The sequence below is a fragment of the Amblyomma americanum genome, chromosome 1 (assembly GCF_052857255.1).
Source record: "Amblyomma americanum isolate KBUSLIRL-KWMA chromosome 1, ASM5285725v1, whole genome shotgun sequence".
Taxonomy (NCBI): Eukaryota; Metazoa; Arthropoda; class Arachnida; order Ixodida; family Ixodidae; genus Amblyomma; species Amblyomma americanum.
Window position 1 is genome coordinate 136,083,534 of NC_135497.1, and position 27,282 is coordinate 136,110,815.

Below are 27,282 nucleotides of genomic sequence, written 5' to 3' on the forward strand. Positions count from 1 at the left end.
CTAGGATGGTCTATTCTAGGCTCTAAGTCTGCCTTAGGGCAGGTCCATGTGACATGCTCTAGTTTAGGTTTGCCCTGGCACTATGAACATTGGTCTACATATTGTGTAGGGAAAATCTTGTGTAGTTTGTGCAGGTGCGGGTAGGTACCGGTTTGTAGTCTGCGCCAGTCTACCGCCACCTCTTTGGTTAGCCTTTTGTGTGGGGCTGGGTAGCGTTTCCTCTGACCCCTGTAATGATAGAGCATGTATGAGTACGGAGGGGTAGCAGGGTCAAATGTACCCATGGTGCAAAGCGTTGAGTCGGCTCGGTTGACGCACCCTCCAGCTAACTGGTCTGCTGCCACGTATCCCCTCATCCCCTCATGACCCGGAACCCATACTCTATTATGTTTTGTGTTTATGTGTCTTCTCGTCGAGTGTAGAATATGATTGGCGATGCTGTCGATCCTGCCTCTTGTGTAATTTATGCATGCTTGTTTGGAGTCCGTCACTATAGTGAGGTTTTGTAGTGTTGCGTTGCCGTATACGCTATTGCCAATGCGATGGCGGCCTCTTCAGCTGCATCTATGCTTGGGTTGTTTATCCTTACGCTGGTTATTTCTTTCCCTCCTTCATTCGTTGTCGTGGCGATCGTTTATTTGCCGCTTATATACACCATGAAAGAAGACAAGCCAGAGTCCGAGCACTCAGCGGGGAATTCGGAAACAATCCGAACGCAGTCTACACGAACGCAGCAGAGCACCGATACCGGCGCGGCTATGTAACCTCTGTATTCCGCAGTCGTTTCGGCATTCAATAAAGAGTGCCCGCTAACGTTCACTATCATCAGTAGCAAACTACACGACAAAAGAATGAGATGCGAGGGAAAAGAATCTGCAGTTTTTGAGAACCAAAGTAGCGGATGTGTTCAGTATTCTAGTGCGTTGATTACGCTAGTAAATACGATAATAACATTTAACCATATCTTATTATTATATATCAATCAATAGTATTTTAACGTACGCGGGAACAACCATGCGGTCTTAGCAGTGGAGCATAAATGAGAAAATTAAAAATTGTATACATATTGTTGCGTACTGAGCACGTACGGAGGCGTTTATTTACAACACTGTCCGACAAAGAGCTCAGCGCGGCGAGGCCTACCAGCATCTTCCTCTTCTACGCATTTCCCCTACGCTTCGGCGTCGACACAAAGCGAGTGACATTCGCCTCTTCGAAGGCGAAGCCCTCTGGTCGAGCTAAGTAGGTTCTCGAGAGTGGAATCTTTTGAGCAGAGCGACATAGGCCGCTTGGGTCTCGCATGAACATCGGCCACTGTCAGTAAGGTGTGATATGATGTAGTTCAGGTCACTGATACGTTCCAGTGCAACAAAAGGGCCAGTGTTGTTGGACATGACCTTTTGACCCAAGCCACACCTGCGAAGCAGCGTCCACAGCAACACTAAAATACCGTGGAGCACTCCTGCATGACCAAAATGCAGATGCAAGCCGGCGAGCTTCTTCAGCTCGGCAGAGAGAGAGAGCAAATGGTGTACCATTTGGGTATACCATTAGCCCAGAAACGTGAGTAAGACCACCGTAATACTGTAGCTGCAAGTACGTAGGTAAACTATTTTGTTTTGTTCAGAGGCGCTGTTCCCGTTTCATTCCTGACCAACTGTACACAGCTCGTTACGCAGCGTTGAGTCGTTTGACGCATTTTGGGCGAATAAAGTCATTCCTGTGTGCGGTGAAGGGTCCGGGAAATTGTAAAGTGGCGAGACGTGACGTCGTCTTCATGTATTAGTTGAATAACAGGAAGGCGGAAACTTTCCGGTACGGTGAGAAGGCGTGCACCTCCGGATGGGTAATTCTTCTTGTAATGTAAATCGTCACGAACACAGAAACAGTTAGCAGGTCGATCCCATGCGGCGTCGATGAGCGACGTCAAGGTCTTGTTTGTGCATTGTAGTCAGTGAAATAGAAGATCAGAAAACGTTGCTGAGTTAGGAGAGAGGAAGTCATCGAAGCTGTCGCTATAACAACCGGTTCTGAGCGGCAAGCGAAAAAGAGAGCCAGCGTCGGTGTGTTGACGGCTACTCTTATACACCACAGTGAAGTTAAACTCTTGTAGGCGCTAAGTACGCCGGACAAACCGTACGCACTGGTCGCGGAGAGTTACGAACTAACAGAGCGAATGATGGTCCGCGACGACTGCAAAAGCATTTCTGTATAGGTAGGAAAGAATTACGGTTTATGGAAGGTTTAATCTCCCAAAGCGACTCAGGCTATGAGGGACACCGTAGTGAAGGGCTCCGGGTAATTTTGACCCCCTGGTGTTCTTTAACGTGCACTGACATCGCGCAGCACACGGGTCTCTATAATTTCGCCCCCATCGGAATTCAACCGTCGCGGCCGAGATCGAACCCGCGTTTTTCGGGTCAGCAGCCCCAGGCGCATTAACCACTGAGCCACCGCGGCGGCGGGTAGGAAAGAAGTCGTTGTGCCGCGAATAACACCTGCGAGCCCCTCTTGTTCGGTAACCGTGTAGTTTCGTCCGGACTTGCTGAACGAATGGCTGGCATAAGCTATCATAGGCTGATCGCTGCCGTGGCTCTGTATAAGCGCAACGTCAAATGCGGCACCGCTGGCGTCGGTGCAAATTTCGATGGGAGCGAAAGGTTGGTTTATGGTTTATGGAGGTTTAACGCCCGAAAGCGACTCAGGCTATGAGAGACGCCGTAGTGAAGGGCTCCGGGAATTTCGACCACCTGGGGTTCTTTAACGTGCACAGACATCGTACAGTACACGGGCCTCTAGAATTTCACCTCCATCGAAATTCGACCGCCGCGGGCCGGGGTCGAACCCGCGTCTTTCGGGCCAGCAGCCGAGCACCGTGACTACTGGGCCCCCGCGGCGGCTGGGAGGGGAGCGAAAGGGCAGAAGTGGCGCCGGATAGGACCCGACGTCAGAAGAAATTTCAGATGGCGGAAAGCAGACTCACCGTCAGAGTCGCACTTCAATGGTACACCCGGCAAATTCTTCAACAGTGTTACAGCGCAACACACGGAACAAGAAAACAGCAGACGGAACAGCGCCTCGACTACCAGGTCATATTTTATTCCACCTGCGGCGGAATATATGCAACTGGAAAAGTGCCTGCACCGCACAAATTATAAGACGTGCCAAACGATAGAGAAGGTGCAATCATTTCAGGCGCTGCACACGAGTCATTTAGAGAGATTATTTATTTCTCAAGCAGCTTCACCGATAGCCTCAACAGTATCACCCGAGTGTCGAGCAACCGGCCGTATACTGCGGCCTGTGACGAAACGAATCGGCAAAACACCAGAGAACACGCACATGTGCCACACATGTGCCCAAGTTAGTTGTTTTCGTACTGTTTCGCAGCTCCGCTTTGTCACACAGTGCGGTGCGACCGTTTGTTCGGCACACGGGTAATACAGTTAAAGAATTGGCGGGTTGTAGATATTTGTGAATAGGAGACATGTGGGAAGGTAGGCGGTGCTGGCAAACCTCGAAAAAAATACGCCAAAAATAAAATTTCAGTCCTAAGAATCTCTGAATTTCCTTCACTGATTGAGACGCTGTAAATTTGACGACATCCTCAAAAACAACCATGTCGCCGGTGGGATCCGAACCCACGATCTCCGAATGTCGCGTCCGGTGCTCTCCCACCGGCGGCATGGCTGTTTTTTCTGCTGCTTTATAGGTAATTCTCTTTAAACCAATTGATTGGCACTACAAATTAAAAAAGAAAAAGAAACATTACCCTGTGCATTTTGGTTTCGTTGACTGTTGGCTTCCTTCATATGTTTGTCAAACGAGCCCCTCATTAAACTTGCCTTGTCTGCTAATAGCTTAACGAGGGTCTCGGTTCTGGCAGTCGTGATGCCATAGGTAGCATAAGAGGGTTCTCGCACATTTTCCGCCCTCGCCGTTAGATGACGTTCCACGTCACATTCGCTCTATTACAGGACGTGCTACGTCCACCGCTATGGACGAGGGTGGCGCTGATGAACACTCTCAAGGTTAGCTTACACGCAAAATATAAATACCCACGAAAGCAGCAGATTGGACAGCCGTCCCGTAGCTCAGTTGGTAGAGCACCGGACGCGATATTCGGAGGTCATGGGTTCGGATCCCACCGTCGGAATGGTTGTTTTTTTTAGGTAATTCTCTTTAAACCAGTTGTCTGGCACTACAGATTAAAAAAGAAAAAGAAACATTACCCTGTGCACCTTTGTTTCGGTGACTGTTGGCTTCTTCTTTCATATGTTTTTTAAAAGAGCTCTCACTTCATTTGCCTTAAATATATATATATATATATATATATATATATATATATATATATATATATATATATATATATATATATATATATATATATATATATATATATATATATATATATATATATATATATATATATATATATATATATATATTTACGGGCAGCATTCCTCTGCCCAACATGCAAAACGCGAGCTGCTCGTTTCCTATTTCTATTTTTGACATGGTCGCTGCTTTTCTTCAGCTCAACCTAAAACTGGATAGTCTGATGCCAATGAAAAGTAAGGTAGATAACATTGAGCACTCCGTCCAGACAATGTCCGACCATTTTGATGAGATCATGAAGCGTCTTGATAACCAAGAAAAAGAAATCGCGCACCTGCGGAAAAGAATGGCACAGGTTGAAAATACGCGATGTGAAGAACAACTTTGTCAGCTTAATACCGACTTGGACGAGCTGGAATTCCGAAGCAGGAAAAAGAACCTAGGAATTCATGGCATTTCTGAAACCGAGCATGATGACCTCCTAGCTAAAGTGGGCGACGTGGCTAAAGAAATCAATGTTGCAGAGCTTAGTGAGAGTGATATTGAGGCATGTCACCGGCTTCCTGCAAAAATGGATAAGATACCAGCCATTATCGTGTGGTTTAAACGACAAGCAAAAAGAGACCAATGGCTTCAAAACATAAAATCTTTGGTAGAGAAAGGCAGCAACGTGTACTTCTGTGAAAACCTGACTCGAAGAACGTGTACTTGTGTGAAAACTGACTCGAAGAACGAAATGGCTGCTTCTGCAAACTAAAGATTGGGCTAGGAATTCCGGTTTGTTTGGTGCTCAGACACCCGCCGCGGTGGCTCAGTGGTTAGGGCGCTCGACTACTGATCCGGAGTTCCCGGGTTCGATCCCGACCGCGGGGCTGCATTTTTATGGAGGAAAAACGCTAAGGCGCCCGTGTGTTGTGCGATGTCAGCGCACGTTAAAGATCCCCACGTGGTCGAAATTATTCCGGAGCCCTCCACCACGGCACCTATTTCTTCCTTTCTTCTTTCACTCCCTCCTTTATCCCTTCCCTTACGGCGCGGTTCAGGTGTCCAACGATATATGAGACAGATACTGCGCCATTTCCTTTCCCCAAAAAACCAATTATTATTTGGTGCTCAAACGGGAAAGTGCTTGTTCGCCAAAGGGAAGGTGATTCTGTTCAGATCATTCGAGATGAGAGTGACCTTGTTGATCCGGTGCCATGAAAACGTACCGTTTGTGAATGTTGCGTGCAATGCCGCAGTAGCATGATGGTCCCGGTCGCGTACTTGCATATTTTTATCTAAACGCGAGGTAAGGCAGGAACAAGCGAGGTGACTTCTCTATCGTGTTAAGTACTTTGGCTTCCCTTTCGATGTATTTATTATCAGCGATACCTTTGAATTGCCTTCATTTTCAACATTTTCTTTAAATCGAAAAACCTCTCCTTGAGGTGGTGTAGGCATACTTGTTAATGCCCACTTTCAGTGCGAAATTTTAAACGATTTGTGTTACCTGTTGGATGACGTTGAAATCCTTTCAGTTAAATCAGGAAACATTGTAATGTCTGTAATGTACAGGCCACCGCCTGGTGTGATATGGGTATGTTTCTTGAAACAATGAAATCTTATTTAGGTTTTGTAAATAGGAATAATTACGATGTAATCATTGGAGGCGATTTTAAAATAGATATGTCACGTTCAACGAGCAGCAGTGTGGATTTTGATGTCTTATTTAGATGTTATAGCGTTATAAATATGATGACCAGAACAACCCGTATAACTGGCCAATTCCCAAACATGCAAAGATCGATTCTGCACTTACTCACTAAGGAGTTACATGCTTTCACATAAGTGATCATATGGGCATATATTTGTTTTGCCAGAAGGAGGTTCCGAAGCGTGGCCCTCGTGAAAAAGTTATGTGCCAGTGTATTACTGAAGGAGCTTTAGAAAGATTTCGAGCGCATATTCTATGTGTGGACTGGTCCGTTATATAGAAAGAGGCCAGTGCGGAGAGCGCTTATGACTTATTCCTTGACAACTTTACTCATGCTTACAACATATACTTTGTTTCAAAATTAAAGAGGCTACCGAAAACAATAAGAAAGCCTTGGATATCACGCGAACTGTATACGCGTATTGAAGAAAAGCTCAAACTATATCAGCTATTTATTCACACCAAAGATATCCTTATTTTTTACCGCGTCAAGAGGTATAGAAATAAATTCAACTCTGACATACGAGTGGCAAAATTGAGGTATTACGAGAACTACTTTGCAGATACATCTAATCGCCCCGATTAACTCTGGCGTAAAACCCGGTCACTTGACTCTGGCGTTTCACAGGCTGGTAATCCCGATAAAATATACTAACAATGGCATAGAATACACAGGTAACCGTCTCTCAGAAGAGTTTAATAAGTATTATGCTCCTGCGTTGAACCCCTCAGCTGATAACTCTCACATATCCATTGACAGGCGCCCCCCTTCTTTGTTCCTTGAACCTGTCTCTACTTGAGAAACTTTGTCAACTTTTAGTGACCTGAGGAACAGTACCTGGTGTGATGCGAATAATATCCAGATGCGTCCTGTTAAATATGTCATCGACATCATCGCTGCGCCGTTGGAGCACATAACCTATGCATACAAACTTCCACCTGCCCTGCAAGAATGCAATTACTAGAGTAGCAGTCATATACAAAAAAAGGAAACAAAAACAGCTTTGGAAACTATCGACCAATTAATATTTTGCCCGTCTTCTTCAAAGCGTTCGATAAACTGAATCTTAAACGAGTTGAAAGTTTTTTTTAAATAAACACGCCATAATTACCGACTGCCAGTACGGCTTCAGAAAAGACCGGTCAACAGAACTCGCTCTTTTACACCAGAAGGAATATATATTGAGGAATTTTGAAAATAGAAACCTGGTCTTGGGAACTTTCTTTGATTACAGCAACGCATTTGATTGCATAAACCGTAGTATCTTATTAGAAAAACTTGAATGTTATGGAATTAGAGGAACAGTGTTACTCTTACTTAAATCTTACTTCTCCAATACAAAACAGTGTGTCGAAATAAATTAATACAAGTCAACTCTTCGAACCGTCACCTGTGGAGTGCCCCAAGGAAGTATCCTTGTTCCATTGCTATTCAACCTGTATATTAACGACATCATTAGTGGGGATAATAACGCTCGTTTTATAATTTACGCTGATGACACCAGTTTGTTTTTACCCGACGGCACCGGTAGTAAGTTACTGGAAAATGCAAACATACTCCTGGAAAAAATAAAGAAATTGTTCGATAACAATCTTCTTTCAGTTAATGCAACAAAATCTAAGGCAATACTCTTTCATCCAAAAAAAAACAAAAAGTACAGCGAATTCGTTGAGCTACATTACACTGAGACAAGATTGAGTTTGTAAAGTCATTAAAATCGCTTGGCATAATATTCACCGAAGATATGCAATGGGACGACCACATAAAGCATATAGCATCAAAGACATCTCGAATCATAGGATTTATGACACGTTTTAAATATTGCCTCCCACAAAAGGTAAAACTTCTGTTCTATCGTGCATTATTTCGCTCACGTCTAAACTACTGTTCATTAGTTAGGGGTACTGCTACACAAACCAGTCTGATAAAACTTGCTGTTTTTAAAAATAGGTCCCTCAGAATTGTTCGTAACCTTCCAAATAGATACTCAACTAAAAACTTATTTTCCAGACACAAGATTATTAACGTTTTCTACCTGTATGCTTATAAACTTTTGCGCACCTATAAAATAGAACAAAGAAGATGCATAACAAATATATCTGACTTACCCCCAATTCAGTTATTTCAGTGCACATACCCACGCCGCCGCAAACCACACTGTGTAGTACCTGTAGTGAGAACAAACTATGGACGCCAAATGGTAACATTAAAACTTCCCTCACTCCTGAATAGGTTAATTGCTGGAAATATTAACATAGGAAACATTAGCTGCTCTGACTTCCTCGAATACTTTATTTGTGAAGCCACATTTTCCTAGTATTCATACTTTAAACATTTTTTTATGTATTGGTTGCTCTTGTTATAATCTTTATAACAGCGGGGCTTTTTTTGTTGCTTTCATTGCTATTGCTTCAACCAGTATTTATTTTCTACACACATTGGTGATTGTGTATTTGTCTGTTCTCAGAAGTGCCGTCGCGTGCCACAGTCCACTTGCTGTACATGGGGTGGGAACGTTGTCAGGCAATAACCGCTTTTGTTCCGATCCCCCCAAACACTATACGGCGATGGAAATAAATCATGGTTATTATCATCTTGTAACAAGCTATTGTGGCCAGCACGGTTTTTTTTTTTTTTGCTAAGTCAAGGATGGGTAAAATTTGACTTCAATCCAGAAAACTGCAGTAGAGAAAGCAATTATATGTCACTCTTACGCTTATTTCCAATGTTTTTAAACACATTTTGCAATGTTTAGCATACTGATTGTGGTCCTTTCTTTTAGTGTCGACGATTGTGAACGATGTTCACGAGTAAACGCTCTTGAAGTCTCGGTTTCAGACTTCCGCTTTCAATCCTAGTTTCGGGTTGCTTAAGCCGTTTAAGCCATCGGATCAAGGCTCTTAATTCAAGGCGCCGCATAAAGCAAAGATTCGTTCGCGCTCTCATGCATCGCGATACCGCCTTCGTGCGTTGTACGCAAGGCACAAGCTCCAAAAGGATCAGGCATGTCGCCTCATCTGTGAGCAAACGTGCGAAATGATACATCTGCACATTTCGCGGAAACTAGGTACTGCGAAGCGTTTGAACGAAAATATCCCGCACTCGCGACGCCCTTTAAAGGCGGATGACATCAAGCGAATCAGCCTTGCTGCTGTTTACTTCTTTCCGGCATTCGTCTTTCTTAAGGCCATTGCCTCAATCTGCTTGGCAGAGTACACATTGGAGTGCACAAGCGAGTGCACATTTTTGCTTAAATGCGTTCGTATTACGTTTCGCAGCACTAATGCATACGGTAAGTAAAGCTGGCAATGTCGAAATTTACGGCGGCGCAACGACAACTGCACAAGAAAAGGACAACACATGCCTACACTACCAACTGTTTATTAGACGGAAAGGGGGCATACTTATAATCGTCAGCTCACGCAGGTGGCACTGCGCATTATCGCGCCGAACACAGCCAGTGACAGGAAATCAGCATGTAAACGAGAAAGACAGCGCACATGTAATCGGATAACCTTTGTTATCCCCTGCGCATAAAGTATTGGCGGTACTGATAAATTGTTCTCGAAACCTAGGAGAGGAATAAAAAGGATTCTTAGCAGAAGCAGTTTCGAGCAATCATAGCAAAAGCAATGTAATGCATTCAAAGCAAAAGGAGTCAGAAACATTTAAAAAAAAACAAATAGCAACAAAACTCAATACAACAAGCAACCAGCACCCACAATTTAGTGCATTGAATGGTATACATAAAAGGAAGGTATTACGAGCGGGACATGCTGTTTCGTGCATTTCTGCCTCCACCTAGCTGCTATAGTCATGCATACCGGCAAACTGCTGTTTCAATCGTTCGTGATGAAGCTGTGAGTGTTTCTGTGGACGAAAAACCCCACTGGAAGCTCGTCCCGCGCCAGAAAGGACACGGCACTGTCTTTCTCGGCGAAGAGGAAAGAATTGCAAAAATGCATGAGGGGGACGGGGGGCGGCAGTTTAACAAACCTTTGACATTTACTAAAACAAAACGCTGACCATTCAAAATAAACCAGGCCGAGCAGTTGCTACATTGACTTTGGCCCCGCCGCGGTGCCTCAGTGGTTATGGCGCTCGCCTGCTGATACAAAAGACGCGGGTTCGATACCTGCCACGGCGCTCGAATTTCTATGGAGGCAAAATTCTAGAGGCCCGTGTGCTGTGCGATGTCAGTGCACGTTGAAGAACCCCAGGTGATCGAAATTTCCGGAGCCGTTCACTGCGGCGTCCCTCATGGCCTGACCCACTTTGGGACGTTAAACCCACATAAACCATAAACCATAAACATTTACTTTGGGAATTCGTTTGCTTTGGGGATTGTCTTCGTCCTCTTGGGGCCAAAGCAAATTTCCGACGTGTACTTGCACTCGGCAATAACGACATATACGCATAATTCCATGCGCTGGACGAACGAAATACACTCCAAGCGCGGCACAATCGCGCTATTTGCCTTCAAATAATCATTAGGAGAAACAAGCCACCCATATATGAAGTTACAGTTGGTATGCGACGCTGCATAGCATCAGAAATGCTCCAAACGCAACGATTTTCCCGTTATTTGCAGCATGTTTACAGAAGTCGAGCGCTACTCGGCATGCCGGCATGTTCCCACAGACTACGTTGCCAGGTTCAAACTCCGTCCTTTGACCACATTTAGCAAGCCTGTGAACACCTGGCAACAATCAAACCATTGGATCATGGCGGCGTCCATGCATTATTGTGCACCGAGGCATTGGCGCGCCGCCGTCGCCGCCGCCGACGTTTTCACTCGGCGCGATCGGCGCGATATATATATATATATATATATATATATATATATATATATATATATATATATATATATATATATATATATATATATATATATATATATATATATATATATATATATCAGCAGACAAGTTAAAGGAAATGAGGGGCCCGTTTGACAAATTTATGAAGGGAGCCAACAGTCACCGAAACCAAGGTGCATAGGGGAACGTTAATTTTTTTTTAATGTGTTATGCTTATCAGTAGGATAATAATTCTTAGATTAATAAACTGCTTAAAGAAAATTACTTATAAAGCAGCAGAAAAAACAACCATGCCGCCGGTGGGATCCGAACCCACGACCTCCGAATATCGCGTCCGGTGCTCTTACCAACTGAGCTACGGCGACGGCTGTCCCATCTGCTGCTCTCGTGGGTATTTATGTTTACTGGGTGTATGCGAGCCTTGAGAGTGTTCACCAGCGCCACCCTCGACCATAGCGGCGGACGTAGCACGTCCTGTAATACCGCGAGCGTGACGTAGAACGTCATCTAACGGCGAGGGCGGAAACTGTGCGAGAGCCCTCTTATGCTACCTTTGGCATTAAGACTGCCAGAACCGAGACCCTCGTTAAGCTATCAGCAGACAAGTTAAAGGAAATGAGGGGCCCGTTTGACAAATTTATGAAGGGAGCCAACAGTCACCGAAACCAAGGTGCATAGGGGAACGTTAATTTTTTTTTTTTTTTTTTTTTAATGTGTTATGCTTATCAGTAGGATAATAATTCTTAGATTAATAAACTGCTTAAAGAAAATTACTTATAAAGCAGCAGAAAAAACAACCATGCCGCCGGTGGGATCCGAACCCACGACCTCCGAATATCGCGTCCGGTGCTCTTACCAACTGAGCTACGGCGACGGCTGTCCCATCTGCTGCTCTCGTGGGTATTTATGTTTACTGGGTGTATGCGAGCCTTGAGAGTGTTCACCAGCGCCACCCTCGACCATAGCGGCGGACGTAGCACGTCCTGTAATACCGCGAGCGTGACGTAGAACGTCATCTAACGGCGAGGGCGGAAACTGTGCGAGAGCCCTCTTATGCTACCTTTGGCATTAAGACTGCCAGAACCGAGACCCTCGTTAAGCTATCAGCAGACAAGTTAAAGGAAATGAGGGGCCCGTTTGACAAATTTATGAAGGGAGCCAACAGTCACCGAAACCAAGGTGCATAGGGGAACGTTAATTTTTTTTTTAATGTGTTATGCTTATCAGTAGGATAATAATTCTTAGATTAATAAACTGCTTAAAGAAAATTACTTATAAAGCAGCAGAAAAAACAACCATGCCGCCGGTGGGATCCGAACCCACGACCTCCGAATATCGCGTCCGGTGCTCTTACCAACTGAGCTACGGCGACGGCTGTCCCATCTGCTGCTCTCGTGGGTATTTATGTTTACTGGGTGTATGCGAGCCTTGAGAGTGTTCACCAGCGCCACCCTCGACCATAGCGGCGGACGTAGCACGTCCTGTAATACCGCGAGCGTGACGTAGAACGTCATCTAACGGCGAGGGCGGAAACTGTGCGAGAGCCCTCTTATGCTACCTTTGGCATTAAGACTGCCAGAACCGAGACCCTCGTTAAGCTATCAGCAGACAAGTTAAAGGAAATGAGGGGCCCGTTTGTTTTTTCTGCTGCTTTATAAGTAATTTTCTTTAAGCAGTTTATTAATCTAAGAATTATTATCCTACTGATAAGCATAACACATTAAAAAAAAATTAACGTTCCCCTATGCACCTTGGTTTCGGTGACTGTTGGCTCCCTTCATAAATTTGTCAAACGGGCCCCTCATTTCCTTTAACTTGTCTGCTGATAGCTTAACGAGGGTCTCGGTTCTGGCAGTCTTAATGCCAAAGGTAGCATAAGAGGGCTCTCGCACAGTTTCCGCCCTCGCCGTTAGATGACGTTCTACGTCACGCTCGCGGTATTACAGGACGTGCTACGTCCGCCGCTATGGTCGAGGGTGGCGCTGGTGAACACTCTCAAGGCTCGCATACACCCAGTAAACATAAATACCCACGAGAGCAGCAGATGGGACAGCCGTCGCCGTAGCTCAGTTGGTAAGAGCACCGGACGCGATATTCGGAGGTCGTGGGTTCGGATCCCACCGGCGGCATGGTTGTTTTTTCTGCTGCTTTATAAGTAATTTTCTTTAAGCAGTTTATTAATCTAAGAATTATTATCCTACTGATAAGCATAACACATTAAAAAAAAAAAAAAAAAAAAAAAAAAAAATTAACGTTCCCCTATGCACCTTGGTTTCGGTGACTGTTGGCTCCCTTCATAAATTTGTCAAACGGGCCCCTCATTTCCTTTAACTTGTCTGCTGATAGCTTAACGAGGGTCTCGGTTCTGGCAGTCTTAATGCCAAAGGTAGCATAAGAGGGCTCTCGCACAGTTTCCGCCCTCGCCGTTAGATGACGTTCTACGTCACGCTCGCGGTATTACAGGACGTGCTACGTCCGCCGCTATGGTCGAGGGTGGCGCTGGTGAACACTCTCAAGGCTCGCATACACCCAGTAAACATAAATACCCACGAGAGCAGCAGATGGGACAGCCGTCGCCGTAGCTCAGTTGGTAAGAGCACCGGACGCGATATTCGGAGGTCGTGGGTTCGGATCCCACCGGCGGCATGGTTGTTTTTTCTGCTGCTTTATAAGTAATTTTCTTTAAGCAGTTTATTAATCTAAGAATTATTATCCTACTGATAAGCATAACACATTAAAAAAAAAAAAAAAAAAAAAAAAATTAACGTTCCCCTATGCACCTTGGTTTCGGTGACTGTTGGCTCCCTTCATAAATTTGTCAAACGGGCCCCTCATTTCCTTTAACTTGTCTGCTGATAGCTTAACGAGGGTCTCGGTTCTGGCAGTCTTAATGCCAAAGGTAGCATAAGAGGGCTCTCGCACAGTTTCCGCCCTCGCCGTTAGATGACGTTCTACGTCACGCTCGCGGTATTACAGGACGTGCTACGTCCGCCGCTATGGTCGAGGGTGGCGCTGGTGAACACTCTCAAGGCTCGCATACACCCAGTAAACATAAATACCCACGAGAGCAGCAGATGGGACAGCCGTCGCCGTAGCTCAGTTGGTAAGAGCACCGGACGCGATATTCGGAGGTCGTGGGTTCGGATCCCACCGGCGGCATGGTTGTTTTTTCTGCTGCTTTATAAGTAATTTTCTTTAAGCAGTTTATTAATCTAAGAATTATTATCCTACTGATAAGCATAACACATTAAAAAAAAAAAAATTAACGTTCCCCTATGCACCTTGGTTTCGGTGACTGTTGGCTCCCTTCATAAATTTGTCAAACGGGCCCCTCATTTCCTTTAACTTGTCTGCTGATAGCTTAACGAGGGTCTCGGTTCTGGCAGTCTTAATGCCAAAGGTAGCATAAGAGGGCTCTCGCACAGTTTCCGCCCTCGCCGTTAGATGACGTTCTACGTCACGCTCGCGGTATTACAGGACGTGCTACGTCCGCCGCTATGGTCGAGGGTGGCGCTGGTGAACACTCTCAAGGCTCGCATACACCCAGTAAACATAAATACCCACGAGAGCAGCAGATGGGACAGCCGTCGCCGTAGCTCAGTTGGTAAGAGCACCGGACGCGATATTCGGAGGTCGTGGGTTCGGATCCCACCGGCGGCATGGTTGTTTTTTCTGCTGCTTTATAAGTAATTTTCTTTAAGCAGTTTATTAATCTAAGAATTATTATCCTACTGATAAGCATAACACATTAAAAAAAAAAAAAAAAAAAAATTAACGTTCCCCTATGCACCTTGGTTTCGGTGACTGTTGGCTCCCTTCATAAATATATATATATATATATATATATAAATATATATATATATATATATATATATATATATATATATATATATATATATATATATATATATATATATATATATATATATATATATATATATATATATATATATATATATATATATATATATATATATATACATTTTCAACGATACTTCTAAAATTAACTAATCACGCGCACAACCTGGACACATTTCTTATTCTGTAAATAGTTTATACATATTAGTTCTCCCTTATTCTCTCTTCCTGTCCCCTCACCTCTTTCATTTCATTTCTCCATTCTGCCTGCTATCCTTTATTTCCGCTTCCCCAGCTCAGGTGCTTCAGTGTCGATGGCAGATGCCGGGGCTAGCAAAAATCTTTTCCTTCCTTTTTTACTATTATTTTAATAAACAACCACTACCACCGCCACCACCGACTTGAGGGTCGTGGGCACAGCGGCTGCGGATGGAATCGGCGATATGTCCGAAAACGGCACCAACACATCATAACATATCGCAGGTGGAAACATGTTCACCTGCTGCAAAAAAAGTACTTTAATTATTTTTTTCTTATTCCGCGAAACGGCCGTTATAACAAAAGTTGCTTTAAACAAATGGTGACTAATATTGAAAAGAAGCGATTTCACAATTGAACTGTCCAGATATATATGTTTGTATTATAACATCCACTAATTGGTTGACAGATAAAGGGCTGAACCAAGCGAAAGTTGGTCAAAGAAGGTGCCTATGCTTTTTACGTAAAGAATAACGTATAAACCCAATTTCATTCAAAACAAGTGGAAGTACGATTAACATATCGAGTTTAACGTGCGCCGGTGCCGGCTTAGCAATTCTAGACGAATTAGCTTTCTTTGCAAACGGGAACTTTCTTTAACTTACACACCCTACACAAAATGTATCCTACACAATTCAGGGACACATGCCCGTGGTGCGGGGCAACCCCCACGCTATACCATATCTCCTGGCCGTGCGAACGCAACTGCGCATTCCACCAACACAAAACCCCGAGTGCGGAGCAATGGGAGAGCCGGCTCACCAGCTGCAAGCTCACTGCCCAAAGGGCACTAGTGCAGCACGCAAGCGAAGCAGCTAGCCTCAGTGGAGCCTTGGAATAGGGGCCCAACCTTGCTGAAAGAGGTCAAGCGTCGACAGCGATGAAGACGAAGACCGAACCGCCAATCTCTTAAGAGACCTCAATAATGTTTTCTCTCTCTCTCTGTGCAATGAAAAATTTTAACCGAGGCATACCAAAAAAAAAAACAATTGCGTCTACGACGCAGAAAACGAGAGAGGTTCTGCACGTTCGTGGAGCAAGAAATATATAAACACAATCAACATACGCGCTTGAGATATGTTCCTAGTTTTTTTTTTTAATACAGTGCCGAAAGAAAGAAAGATTTAGAAAACATTTTGCATTTCTCTCACCCTTCAACCCCTCTGTATTCTGTCCTCTCAGCACTTAGCACGAAAAGCCCTAAAATTTGAACCAGTTTAGCAAATAAGGCTGCTGGAAAATAGCTTTTTGAATTTAGTGGTTCAGATTTCCACGCCGTCGAAAAATGCCCTTCCGCCGCGCCGCCTACGCCGCCGACTAGAAACGACCGCCACGCTGCCGCTGCTCGAATCCGACGCGGCGCACACCTCTATGCGTTGCCCGCTGGCTTGAACGGGCCCAATGCGCAGCTTTCCCTCTAAAGTCAGTATGTTAACTCTATGGCGTAAAATTGCTACTGCCGATTGCATTGCGGCGTGCCAGACTCGCCGCTCCTCTCTATCTTACTCCGCGGTTTTCACATTTTATAAAATCTGAGCGCATGCCAAGCCGGCTGGTCAAACGCGAGGCGAAGAGTGTGACGTCGTAGCGCCGTTATCGCGCGGATAGCCGGCTGTGGTATTTGAAGCGTGCCGGCGCACAACTGAGTGACATGAAACCTGGCCACCAAATTCGTTGCGCAAACGAATAATGCGACTCTTTTACGATCAAGTACATTTGCATTAACGGAAATAAGAGAAAATAAGGGCTCGGGGCTACGAGCCGTTACCGACCACGAGCAAGCGCGAGCAGTGGCCAGGCATATCGGGACCAGCAACACCTCGAGATGATGTTCTCTCACATGCTAAAGCAAAAATGGTGCTGACAGTTAGAATAACGCTACGTCTGGCGCTATGCACTGCACGGTTTCAAGTGCGGAGTTAAGGCAGAAATACAGCTATTACGGCTCTACAAAGGAACCATAGGACCGTCCGTCGATTTGTGCGGTCCGACGCGATTTCTAAATTATACCCTAGCGTTTACCGTCTCTAACCGCACGAAAGAAGCTGCAGTTTCATGCAAGTTAGCAAACGCGAACGCGTGCCCATCGGTAATCGTTTACTACACTGTACTAGGCAGGGCTAAGCGCTACACGGGACTAAACGAAAGCGAATGCGAGCGCTCACAACTTCACACTGCGCTGAAATAAAAATTGCAGTAAGATAAGCATTGTGCCTTTTCACGCTACTAGTGCATCACTATAAATAGGAGTAGCGAACATCGTATTCTGGCAGCGTTGTTATTCATTCAGTTTAGCACTATTACTATGCGCCGCGTATGAAACTGGGACGACGAAAATTTCTGCGCTGTTGAGGACCAGGATCTAACCACCGTTAATCAAAACTCACTTTAATAGAGCCGCATTTGCTTACAACTATACGCGACATACTCGCCCAAGCACACACTGCTCTTCCTTAGCACTGCCTGAGTAAGAAAACAGCGCCATTCTCTCTTCCCCTCCTCACCTGAAACGCTTACGTGATCCTCTCTGCTTTGTGGTTTGTTCTACTGACCAGTACAGCAGCGTCAGGCTTTCGACGTTGTCTTTCTAGCTCCATGCGAAGCATTCTTAACACAGCTGCACTAGTTTCTTAATCCACAAAAAGGAGAAGCTCCCAAAAACGTCATCGGTCAAAGGCGCCCACTTGAGCCGTGACGGATGCGCAGTCCGCCTTCGCAGCCTTCAAAGCTTCTCATCTCTCACAAACGTATGCGAAGGTGTGCCCCGAGCAACGATGCTCTTGTGAAGACTTGCACGTGGCAGTACCTCGTCATTCTATTTCGTCACACTGAAAGCTTCGTTACTAAGGTAACCCATGTGAAAGCGGAGAGTTAGACAAAGCATGTACTACACAGAAAGCTATGCTCTGTCGACCACGCACGTACTGCGGTTTGAATCGCGCGGAAGAAGCGGGGGTGTTATGACATCACATCTGCAGCTTTCGAAGGCTGCCTCCAGATGCGCGGGACAGGGTCGGAGGAAAAAATGCCATTTGCGCCGGTTTTTCTACAAACGATTTTTGTATTCATCATTTTTAGCAGCTGCCGCGGAGGTTCAGTGGTTATGGCACTCGGCTGCTGACCCGAACGATGCTTGTTCGATCCCAGCCGTGTTGTTCGAATTTTGATGGAGGCGAAATTCTAGAGGCCCGTGTACTGTGTGATGTCAGTGCACTTTAAAGAACACCAGGTGGTCCAAATTTTCGGAGCCCTTCACTACGGCGTCCCTCATAGCCTGAGTTGCTTTGGGACGTTAAACCCCATAAAACCAAACCATTTTTAGCAGTTAGTTTCATTTGCATAAAAAAACGCAGATGAAAAATTAAGGTTCAGTATTCCTTTACGCGGTTTTCAATCAGACACGGTGCCATAGCACGCGTTTTCGATGACAGAGCTCTGACATAGCCAGATATCGGCGCCGCATGCGTGTCGCCTGAAGCGGACGGAAAGACGCTCGGTGCACCTGCTCGTGAAGTTGGTAACGGCCGCCCTGTAGAAATAGCGAGATAAGAGAAAGTAAAAAAAAAGACGACCATGTTGATTTCGCAACTCGTCCTGCACGAATAGCCCATCGGGAACCTTCGGAGTGCTGCAACCGGAGAGAAAGTAAAAACACAGCAAAAATAACGCAAATAGAGGTCACTCTGCAGAGTAGAAAAAAGTCCGTTAAAGAAAAAAAAAACAATGCCGTATTGAAGTGGGATGACGTGAGTTTCTTTCATGTCCCCACTGCTCAGGCACAGTGCATAACTACACTATTTGCAGTTGTCGTCTCACTGCGAGGTAATTTTGTTCATTGCTCTCAAGTAACGGCGGCCGAACCTTGTATGCTGACATAGCCTTTTTGGGGGCACTTCTGATAAGGCGAAGAAATTCTCGTTGTTTCTTGAAGTCGACTCATAGAAAGAGAGAGAAACCCTGTAATTAAAAAAGCACAGATTTTAGCCGGCATTTAAAAATCGCTGACATGCTACTTTGCGGGGCATTGAGGAGAAAGAGCCGGAAGGAAAGAGGTGCATAAAAGGTAAAGCGAAAGGATTTTTTCTTAATGCAGCCATTGAATTTTAGCTGCGATTCATCAAAGAGCAATGCTAGAATAGAGTAAATGGTGGAGTGCAATGTCCTGCAATTGGGATGTTAAAGTGCCCTGCATGAAGAGCTCATAATGATGAGATACGAGGAGGTTTTAGAGTTTTTCGAGTAGGTCAACGTCGTACACCGAGGCAAATAAAAAGTTCATTGCTTGTCTCTGCTGCTTAAGGCAGGCTAATGGACTACACAATCCGCTGTTGTAGGCACTTATTTGACTGACACCATACGATGTTCATAGTACGCACGCTTGTCGGCATACGCTAGGCATTGAAACAGAATATGTTGCACTGTTTCGATTGAGCGGCAGTTATTGCATTGCGGACTGTACACTTGTCCTAAACAGTGCAATAAGCCGTTTATAAATTCGGCATTCAGACGAAGTTGATGGTAAACCGTTTCTAGTTGGCGGCGAAGTCTGCAAGACAGTCTTGATCTGAGATAGGGGCCGATTGAATGAAGAAATGGGTAACAATGTGGCGGCAAGCTTCAAAACTGATTCTTTGTTGTTTATTTTACAAGCATATCTTTTAGCGAGTTGGACGAATTTGATTTCGTCAAGGAAATCCTCGTGTAGTACCGATGCTGAAGACATCTGTGGCCCGCTTCATCTGATTTTAATTCGACAGAATGCTATAGTGAGCTGGTATCCACTGAAATGTTATGTAGTGGCCTGCGGCAGTAGGTAAGTAATGTAGGCATACAGAGTCGAGGGAAACCGTGTGGTGCTTCTTTTTCTTCAACAGGTTGGACATGGTTGAACAGGTTTTGTAGCGCTGTTTTGGAGCCTGTGAAAAACACCCATCTGCCAGGGGGGTTCGGCGCAGGATAGAGAAGCGGCGCCTTTAACGCTGTGGAATTCTGCTGTCACGGTGGATGTCTTCCGCTGCAGGCGTTAGGAAAGCATTTGGCTTGTTGAGGGCGCTAAAAGCCACAGGAATAGGTCTTCTGAGAAGTTGAGCCATCGGTGAAGATGTCGGTATCCTGCTAATAATTCTCGGGTGAGTAGGTCAGAGCAGCTTGCAAAAGCGCAGCCTGTGGCATGCGGCACTTTGCATTCACGCCTGGTACCAATTGCTTGATCTTCAGAGGCGAGAGCGCTCAGGGAGAAAAGGTTGGAGCAAGTAATTTCTGTTGTTTGCTGAGTTATAACAGGGAAATGCAGGAGGTGCACAGCTTTGCCAAAGCCAGAGTTACTGTGGGCTATCGAACTAGATAGTGCTCCTTCCCTTGGAGTCAATGACGGAGATAGGTATGCATGGTTTTCTGAGAAGCAATGACATCTAGCGGGAGTCATCCTGCTTCTGCTACTGTTCCCCAGGCAGAAAATCCTATTGGGAGGTCAAGACAAATTCGTAGTCAGTTGTTCCACGTGGCTTCCAGCGTATTCTTACTTGTTGGAGATAATCTGTGAAGAACCGGTAAACAAAATCGTAATATTCCTTCAACATATGCGTTTTCAAGCAGAACCATAGAGCGGCAGTTGCAGCCCCACCGTTTCCCACCATGAATCTGAAAATCTGAGGTGCTGTGCCAATCCTCCCTCGGAGTTTTTTTTTTTACTTCGAGGTATCCAAGAGAGATTTCTCTCCATCATTATACGAACGAATCACTGGGATCGTAGAGATCATACGTGAGGAAGATCCCGTACAGCTAGGTGGGTCGGACACCCGGTCATTGTTTTCCTTCTGAAAGCCATCATGACTATCACAGGGAAAACAATGGCCAGGTATCCGCTCCTCCTAGGCGTACGGGAGCTACCTTACGCGTGATCCTTATGGCAACACTCTTTTCTGGCGAGAGGCAAAGGCCTCGGGGAGGCATATACATGGATGTGTTCAGTAGCGCTCTTTTAAGACGTTGGTGGGCGATGTAGGGCGAACGCTACGCCCTCCAGATGCAAGTATCATCTGCATAAAACGTGACGCGTACTCCTTGCTCTAGGTTCCTCGTTATGCAATTATGGTAATATTGACCAGAAGAGAGCTAAGCACAGCTCCCAGAGGAACTCCCTTCTCGTGAAACAACGTTGACCGTTTGGAGCACTGATAAAAATTTCCCGCGCTTTTAAATAGCTTTCAATCCACTTGTATAATTTCTCTCCGAGTCCAAAACTGACCAAGGATGCGAATATGGCATGATAAAAAACAGAGTGAAAAGCGGCTTTTATGTCAACGAAAACAGCTGTCGGGATGCGCCCAGTATGAAGGTGAGCACGCCAAGAGCAGTATACTCCGCATGAAAAATGCATGGCAACAGAGCGCCGCAGTTCTTCGTGCTGTTACGGCAGTGGACTCTATTTTAATAAAAAGTGTCCCGCGAAACCACCCTTCAGTTCTCAAGATAACAATAAATGCTCCGCTTCAAATAGCTTGACTCATTGCTGCTACGACATTCCAAAATTTGAAGTTGCCAGTATTAGTTCCTGATATGCGTTTTAAACATGAAATGCTTTTAGATCCCATTCTCGGGCGAGAAAGTCAGAAAAGGTGAAACGGCAAGATTTCTGGGGTGAGGACGAGAGGTCTGCTCACACTCAGAGAAATTGAAGCATCAGGGCTACAGTAAGAACTTGATAATCGGTTCAACAGCCACCACAACTATAGTCAGTGTGTTTATAACTGGTATTCGCAGTACACACCGCGCCTTGAACATGTGGGCGCACTAGCAACAGATGGTGCTCCTTTAAGGGCTCTGGCAGTGTCTTTATGAGAGCACAGGCGGCGATGCCAGGCACCGTGGCACAATCGGAACGGAGAAATATCGTCGACATCAGTCGCCCTTCATGTCCGCTACGTTCGCAATGCGCGTACACGTGTTCGGCAGTAATCGAGCTACATGACGCAGCTAAATGATTGGAGAGCCATTACGAGATTCGGTACGCCACGCAGGTTTCACGGCGGAGCAGTGAACCGCTACACTGATCATCAAAGGCATCTTTCTTATACTGCATGCGGACACGAGAAGGAAGCTGAACGCCTCATAGCAATAGAAGAGAACTGTGAGCGCCACACTAAAAACGCATATAATCTGGCAGATACCACTTAAAAGATTGCGGTTATCGGTGTCTATGACCAGTACTTGAATGCGCTATGCGATGGTACAGAAAATCATTTCATTCTGGCACCTACTCTGACACCTACTCAGAAATGCTGAAAAATTTTAATTTGCGAAGCTTGCATTGGCGAGCCCCAGTAGGGTTCGTGACATCGCATTTATGCAACCAATTTAGATCCCCTGTACTTCGGTCAGCGGCAGACAAGGCAGGGCTGACGAGAGTGGCCTCACTGCAGTGTGCACAATCGTGTGTGTTGCCTGCCACCCCTCGTGACGCGTCCACTGTAACAGGGGTGCTCACTCAAGCCCCTGTGGCCGCCATTTTGGCGTACACGGAGCACGGTGAAAGCCCGCGCATATCTAATCGGCTTATCGCCACCTGCTCCGGCCTGCACCACTCAAGATGCCCGCCGTACTACAACAAAAAATGTTTTTCATGGGTACTCCTTGTACATTTTGAGCAATCATGGAATCTGAAACTTAAATACAATGAACACCAAGTTATTAATTTCCCTGTACTGAACAAAGTTTTAAAAGTATTTGAGCATTTTCTTGTTTGAGAATGTGAATTAAATTTGGGACGCATTCATACCCGCACTTTATTACTTGATAATGTCAGCTAAATTTAGAACACATTCATAATCGCTAATAAAGGAACAGCGACCGTTAAACCCATGCGCCCATGGTTAAACCAAACGCAGCCTAATTATTTGAGTGAGCGGACACGTCGCGCCACCTTTCCAGGAGTCGCCACAACAAAAGTAGGTTATTTCGACAACAGGTAGCGCCATTGGTGCGACATATATTGTATTCAGTGGAGCTGCACTCGAAACCCAGTTCAGGACAGCACTAGACCGTGCTCGATTGAGTTACGTGCTTGTGTTGTTTGTCCGTTATTTTTTTTCAATGGTGGCCCTCCTGAGGCTTTAAAATTGGCCATCTGTTGTTTCCCTATTTATCTGACTGCAGTTCGAACGAAATATGCTTTGTTAAAGAAAAATAATTCCAGATGCAGCAAACGTCCATCACTGCCTTTTTAGAAGTTATGAACATCTTGCACGAAATTTTGAGTCTATAGTTTTTCAGGTCTTTGATATCGCCTTTCATACGCATCAGGTAGTGTAGGCGTTCTTCAACGTCCCTGGTACCTTTCAGGCCATAAAACACGGTGTCTACAGGGATGCAAGCAAGTATCCTGTCCTTAAGGACATGTACAGACTCCTGGCCCTCAGCCGCCATTTTTCTTGTCTTCATTGTTTATAGGGCTTTCATTACTTGTTTAGTTATAGTCGGAGTTTCTGCACGATCAGCGCTAATAACAATGAGTACTGCTTCCTAGCTGACTTTACTACTCTAGAGTTCAGTAAATAACTATTCTTCTGCTCTGATTATCTTGTCCTCAAATATGTTTTCTCTATGTTTGGCTTTTAGCGCGCACATCTGCATTCTGCCAAAACCTTTCTTTATTGTTACTTTCAGGCTTCCTCCGTGCCTGGATGCCTCCTATACTTCATGATACCGCTTATCCATTTATAACCTTGTCCTCGGCGCCCGAAACTTTCGTTTTCTTTCGCAACTTTTTAGTTATATCCTTAGGCTTTTGCAAAATCCTAATCTCCTACTTCTATTGCACACTGTGCGATTCTTTTGGTCAGGGTAGCATTCTTTGCCTCCAGTGTATGCCTGTACGTCTTGCTCAGTTAAAAGAGAATGTCTGTTTTACAATCACGTCCCGAACTGCAGGACATTTTTGGTGTCAACTAGGCGAGTGGTGACTCGTTTATCACTTTCATCTTGACAATTTTACGCCGTTTTTCATAAAAATTTTAGGCCACTCTTTCCCCAGCTTTAGGACGTAAAAAGCTTATCCATTGTACAGATATAGTTAATAGACTTTTTGCATCCCAAAGCCGAGGCAGAAGCTATTAGGAACGTCACAGTTCTCTGTAACGTAACAAAGTCTGTATTAATTGCGACCGCTTTCGGTTTCTTAACGAGCACCGATATCTCACAACATGAACTTTTTTTTTGTTTACCTTAAAATGCGACTAGCGTGGTCTAGAATTGAACCCCGGGCTATGTGCTCATCAGCAGGAGGCCATGGACACTGAGCCACTGCTACATAGTAAGCGAAAGCAAGCTAGTGCAGGAAAGTGGGTTGGTTGCCTCAGCGGACGTTTGCCTAACAATATCTGTCCTCGGCTTTAAAATTTTGTCTTTGGATACGCTTACGCAAACTTTTGCTCGCCATTCGTGAAAAAAAAAAAAGACTCGTGGAACTTTCACTTTCGTATGGACCAAAGAAGTAACAGCAATAGCTTTAGCTTACCCCTCCCACCCCCCTCCCACTTTCTTCTCCCTCCAAGATGTAGCCACTTTCAGACTCACCTGGAGCACATGACGCAAGATCGCACATTCCTGCAAATACACTCTCTTCGGTTCACCCGCGTGGGCAGCATTGTCTTCAGACAGTGTGGGAAAGCTGGGAAAGGTGGTAGATCAAGCGCGGAACCCGGAGGGGGGGGGGGGGGGGCTCTCTTCGAAATCAATTTGTCCTCCCCCCGCTCTCTTGGCACCTTGGCAGTGTTCTTGTTGAGCATGTACTGCTCAGAACCCCCCTCCACCACACGAGACAGAAGAAAATCCCTTGGGCCCCTCCCGAAAAAAAATTCCGGCTTCGTGTCTGAGGCATAGCGGGAGAGAGTTGTCGATTACGAAATACTACTCCGAAGCAGTTTACACTGAGAAAAGCGCGTTACACAGCTTCAGTTGTGAAAACAGGCAATAACGCCCCAACGAAAGTTGCACTGCAGTCGCTAAATTCCATTTCTTTTCAGACGTTTCTTCGTTCTCAAGTCAAAAGCACAACAATGTGGTGAATAAAAAAAGAAGAAACGCAATACACGAAAAAGTCGGTGAGGCAATAGGGAGTGCTGCTACACCTTTGCGATTCCAAGAAAGGAAAACGGGTAGCTGTATTCTGTTCATTGTCGGCTCTGGCGCTTCGGTTGCAGGGCGTACGTTTTGGCACCGATCGACCTTACTCCAAAAGGCAACTCCGGCTTTCAGCGGCCACTTGCCTGTGTAATGTTCGGTCCTTTAGCGCTGAGATGCCGACGAGGCAGGCATGAGAAAGCACTTGGGTCGATTTACGAATTCGTGCAACGCATTCAGATGGAGAACCACGTAACCTATTTACATGTCTGCCACAGTGTGACTTGCTTCTTCTTACTGCTCACGCCAGGAAGCTTGCGAATGGTCTGACAAGAAAAACAAAAAGCACACGAGGATGTTTCATTCATAGTACGCTCAATCCATTGGTTCACAATTCCAAAGTGCAAATAACTTTCGTATTGCCAAAACAGTGTGATACTTACCTCTGAGAGACAACATCCGGCATACGTTTGTAATAGGGACAATGTTATATAGTATGTGAAATTTAACGTCCCGAAGTGGAACATGGGCTGTGAAGAAAGGCTTCTGGGTTGATTTCGACCTACTGGGGTTATTAAGCGAACACTGACACCGCACAACGCACTATTATATTTTTCGCATTTTATCTCTATCGAAATGCAACTCCTGCGGTCTGGATGTGACCACGCGACTATGCATGGGTTCAGCAGGTGAAAGTCATATATTGCCTTTGAGCCGTCGCGGCGGCCATAATAAAGGCAACAATAATTCCAGGCGAAATTGCCAGCCAGGTAGAAGCAGCGGGGTATAGGTGCCTCTTCTTCGACTGCGCGTGTTTATCTGACGACATAGATTCAAATAGCGCACACAGACGAGGACGGACAGTGCGGAAGACGAACGCCGTCCTCGTCGGCGTGCGATGTCTGAACCTCCACCATGGAGTACCAACTAGCCCAACAAAAGACTCTTCTCACCCGACGAGCCGTTCAGTTTAAGTCGGCTTCCCACGTGCAATGATGCCAGGTTTATCACAGGATAATTAAAATGAGCCCTTATAGTCATTTTTCTGCGTGTCTACGAACGATAGAACTCCGCCCAATTACTTACGTGAATAAAATACATCATTAGCGAAACTAAATACCTTTCCATCGTCTACCAATACAGCCGCAAGACATTATAAATTTTAGGCTGTTTTGCATAGAATTGGCGCATATTGGTCAATATGTCGCATGGGTCGACCTCCAAACTTAGAAAATCGCAAAAAAAAACATTCTTATAAATATTTGATCTTTCGATCAACAACGTGCAGTTAAGACGACCGACTCACCGTATCAAATATCGACGTTGCGGCGGCGCCGAGAGAAGCTCACCAACGAGAGACGCTCTCGCTGCAGTATTTGACGCACTTCTCGGCGCCCCTAAAACCGAGTGCTGTCGGTCAAGTTTTTGGCACCTCTAGACGTAAGATGGCAGCGCGGTTAAACGATGCCGAGAATGGCCGTTGATAAGCTTGGGTATCGGGACCGAGGTCTTCACCGCATGACGATGAACTCTGCAGACGACGGAGGGAAGCCTTCAGGAGGGTTGGTAAACTTGAAGGTTTATTTACATATTTACAACAGAAGCAGGGAGACCAAAAGTCAGAGATGAAGTGCCGTGAAACCAGCCAAATCGTGGCTTAAATACAGTGGATATTCCCTATGCACCTAGCTAGGGAAACCGGTGGCTGATCAAGCGTCCAATGGGCAGACACACTCTTCATAGTCTCTTCCCTAACCCCGTGACCGCTCCGCCCCCACAAACACGTGCACAGGCGATAAGGAATCCTGGCGCCTTGAAGTCCTGGAATGCTGTTTCCGAACGGTTGACCAGGTGCATAAGGTCGTTGGCTTAGCAGGCGGTGATCCCCTCAGTGGGAAAGAGGCGTCCTGGAATGTGGTTTCCGACGGGTTGACCATGTGCATAAGGTCGTTGGCTTAGCAGGCGGTGATCCCCTCCGTGGGAAAGAGGCGTCCTGGAATGTGGTTTCCCACGGGTTGACCATGTGCATAAGGTCGTTGGCTTTGTAGGCGGTGATCCCCTCCGTGGAAAGATTCGTCCTGACGGCCCCGGGCATTCCAGAGGGTAAGATGAATCAACCGTGTCCGCCCCCGCTTTGTCTGGCCGCGCAAGTGCAAGCGAGCGAGGCGGGTCCGGCGCCTTTGTTCGGGTCT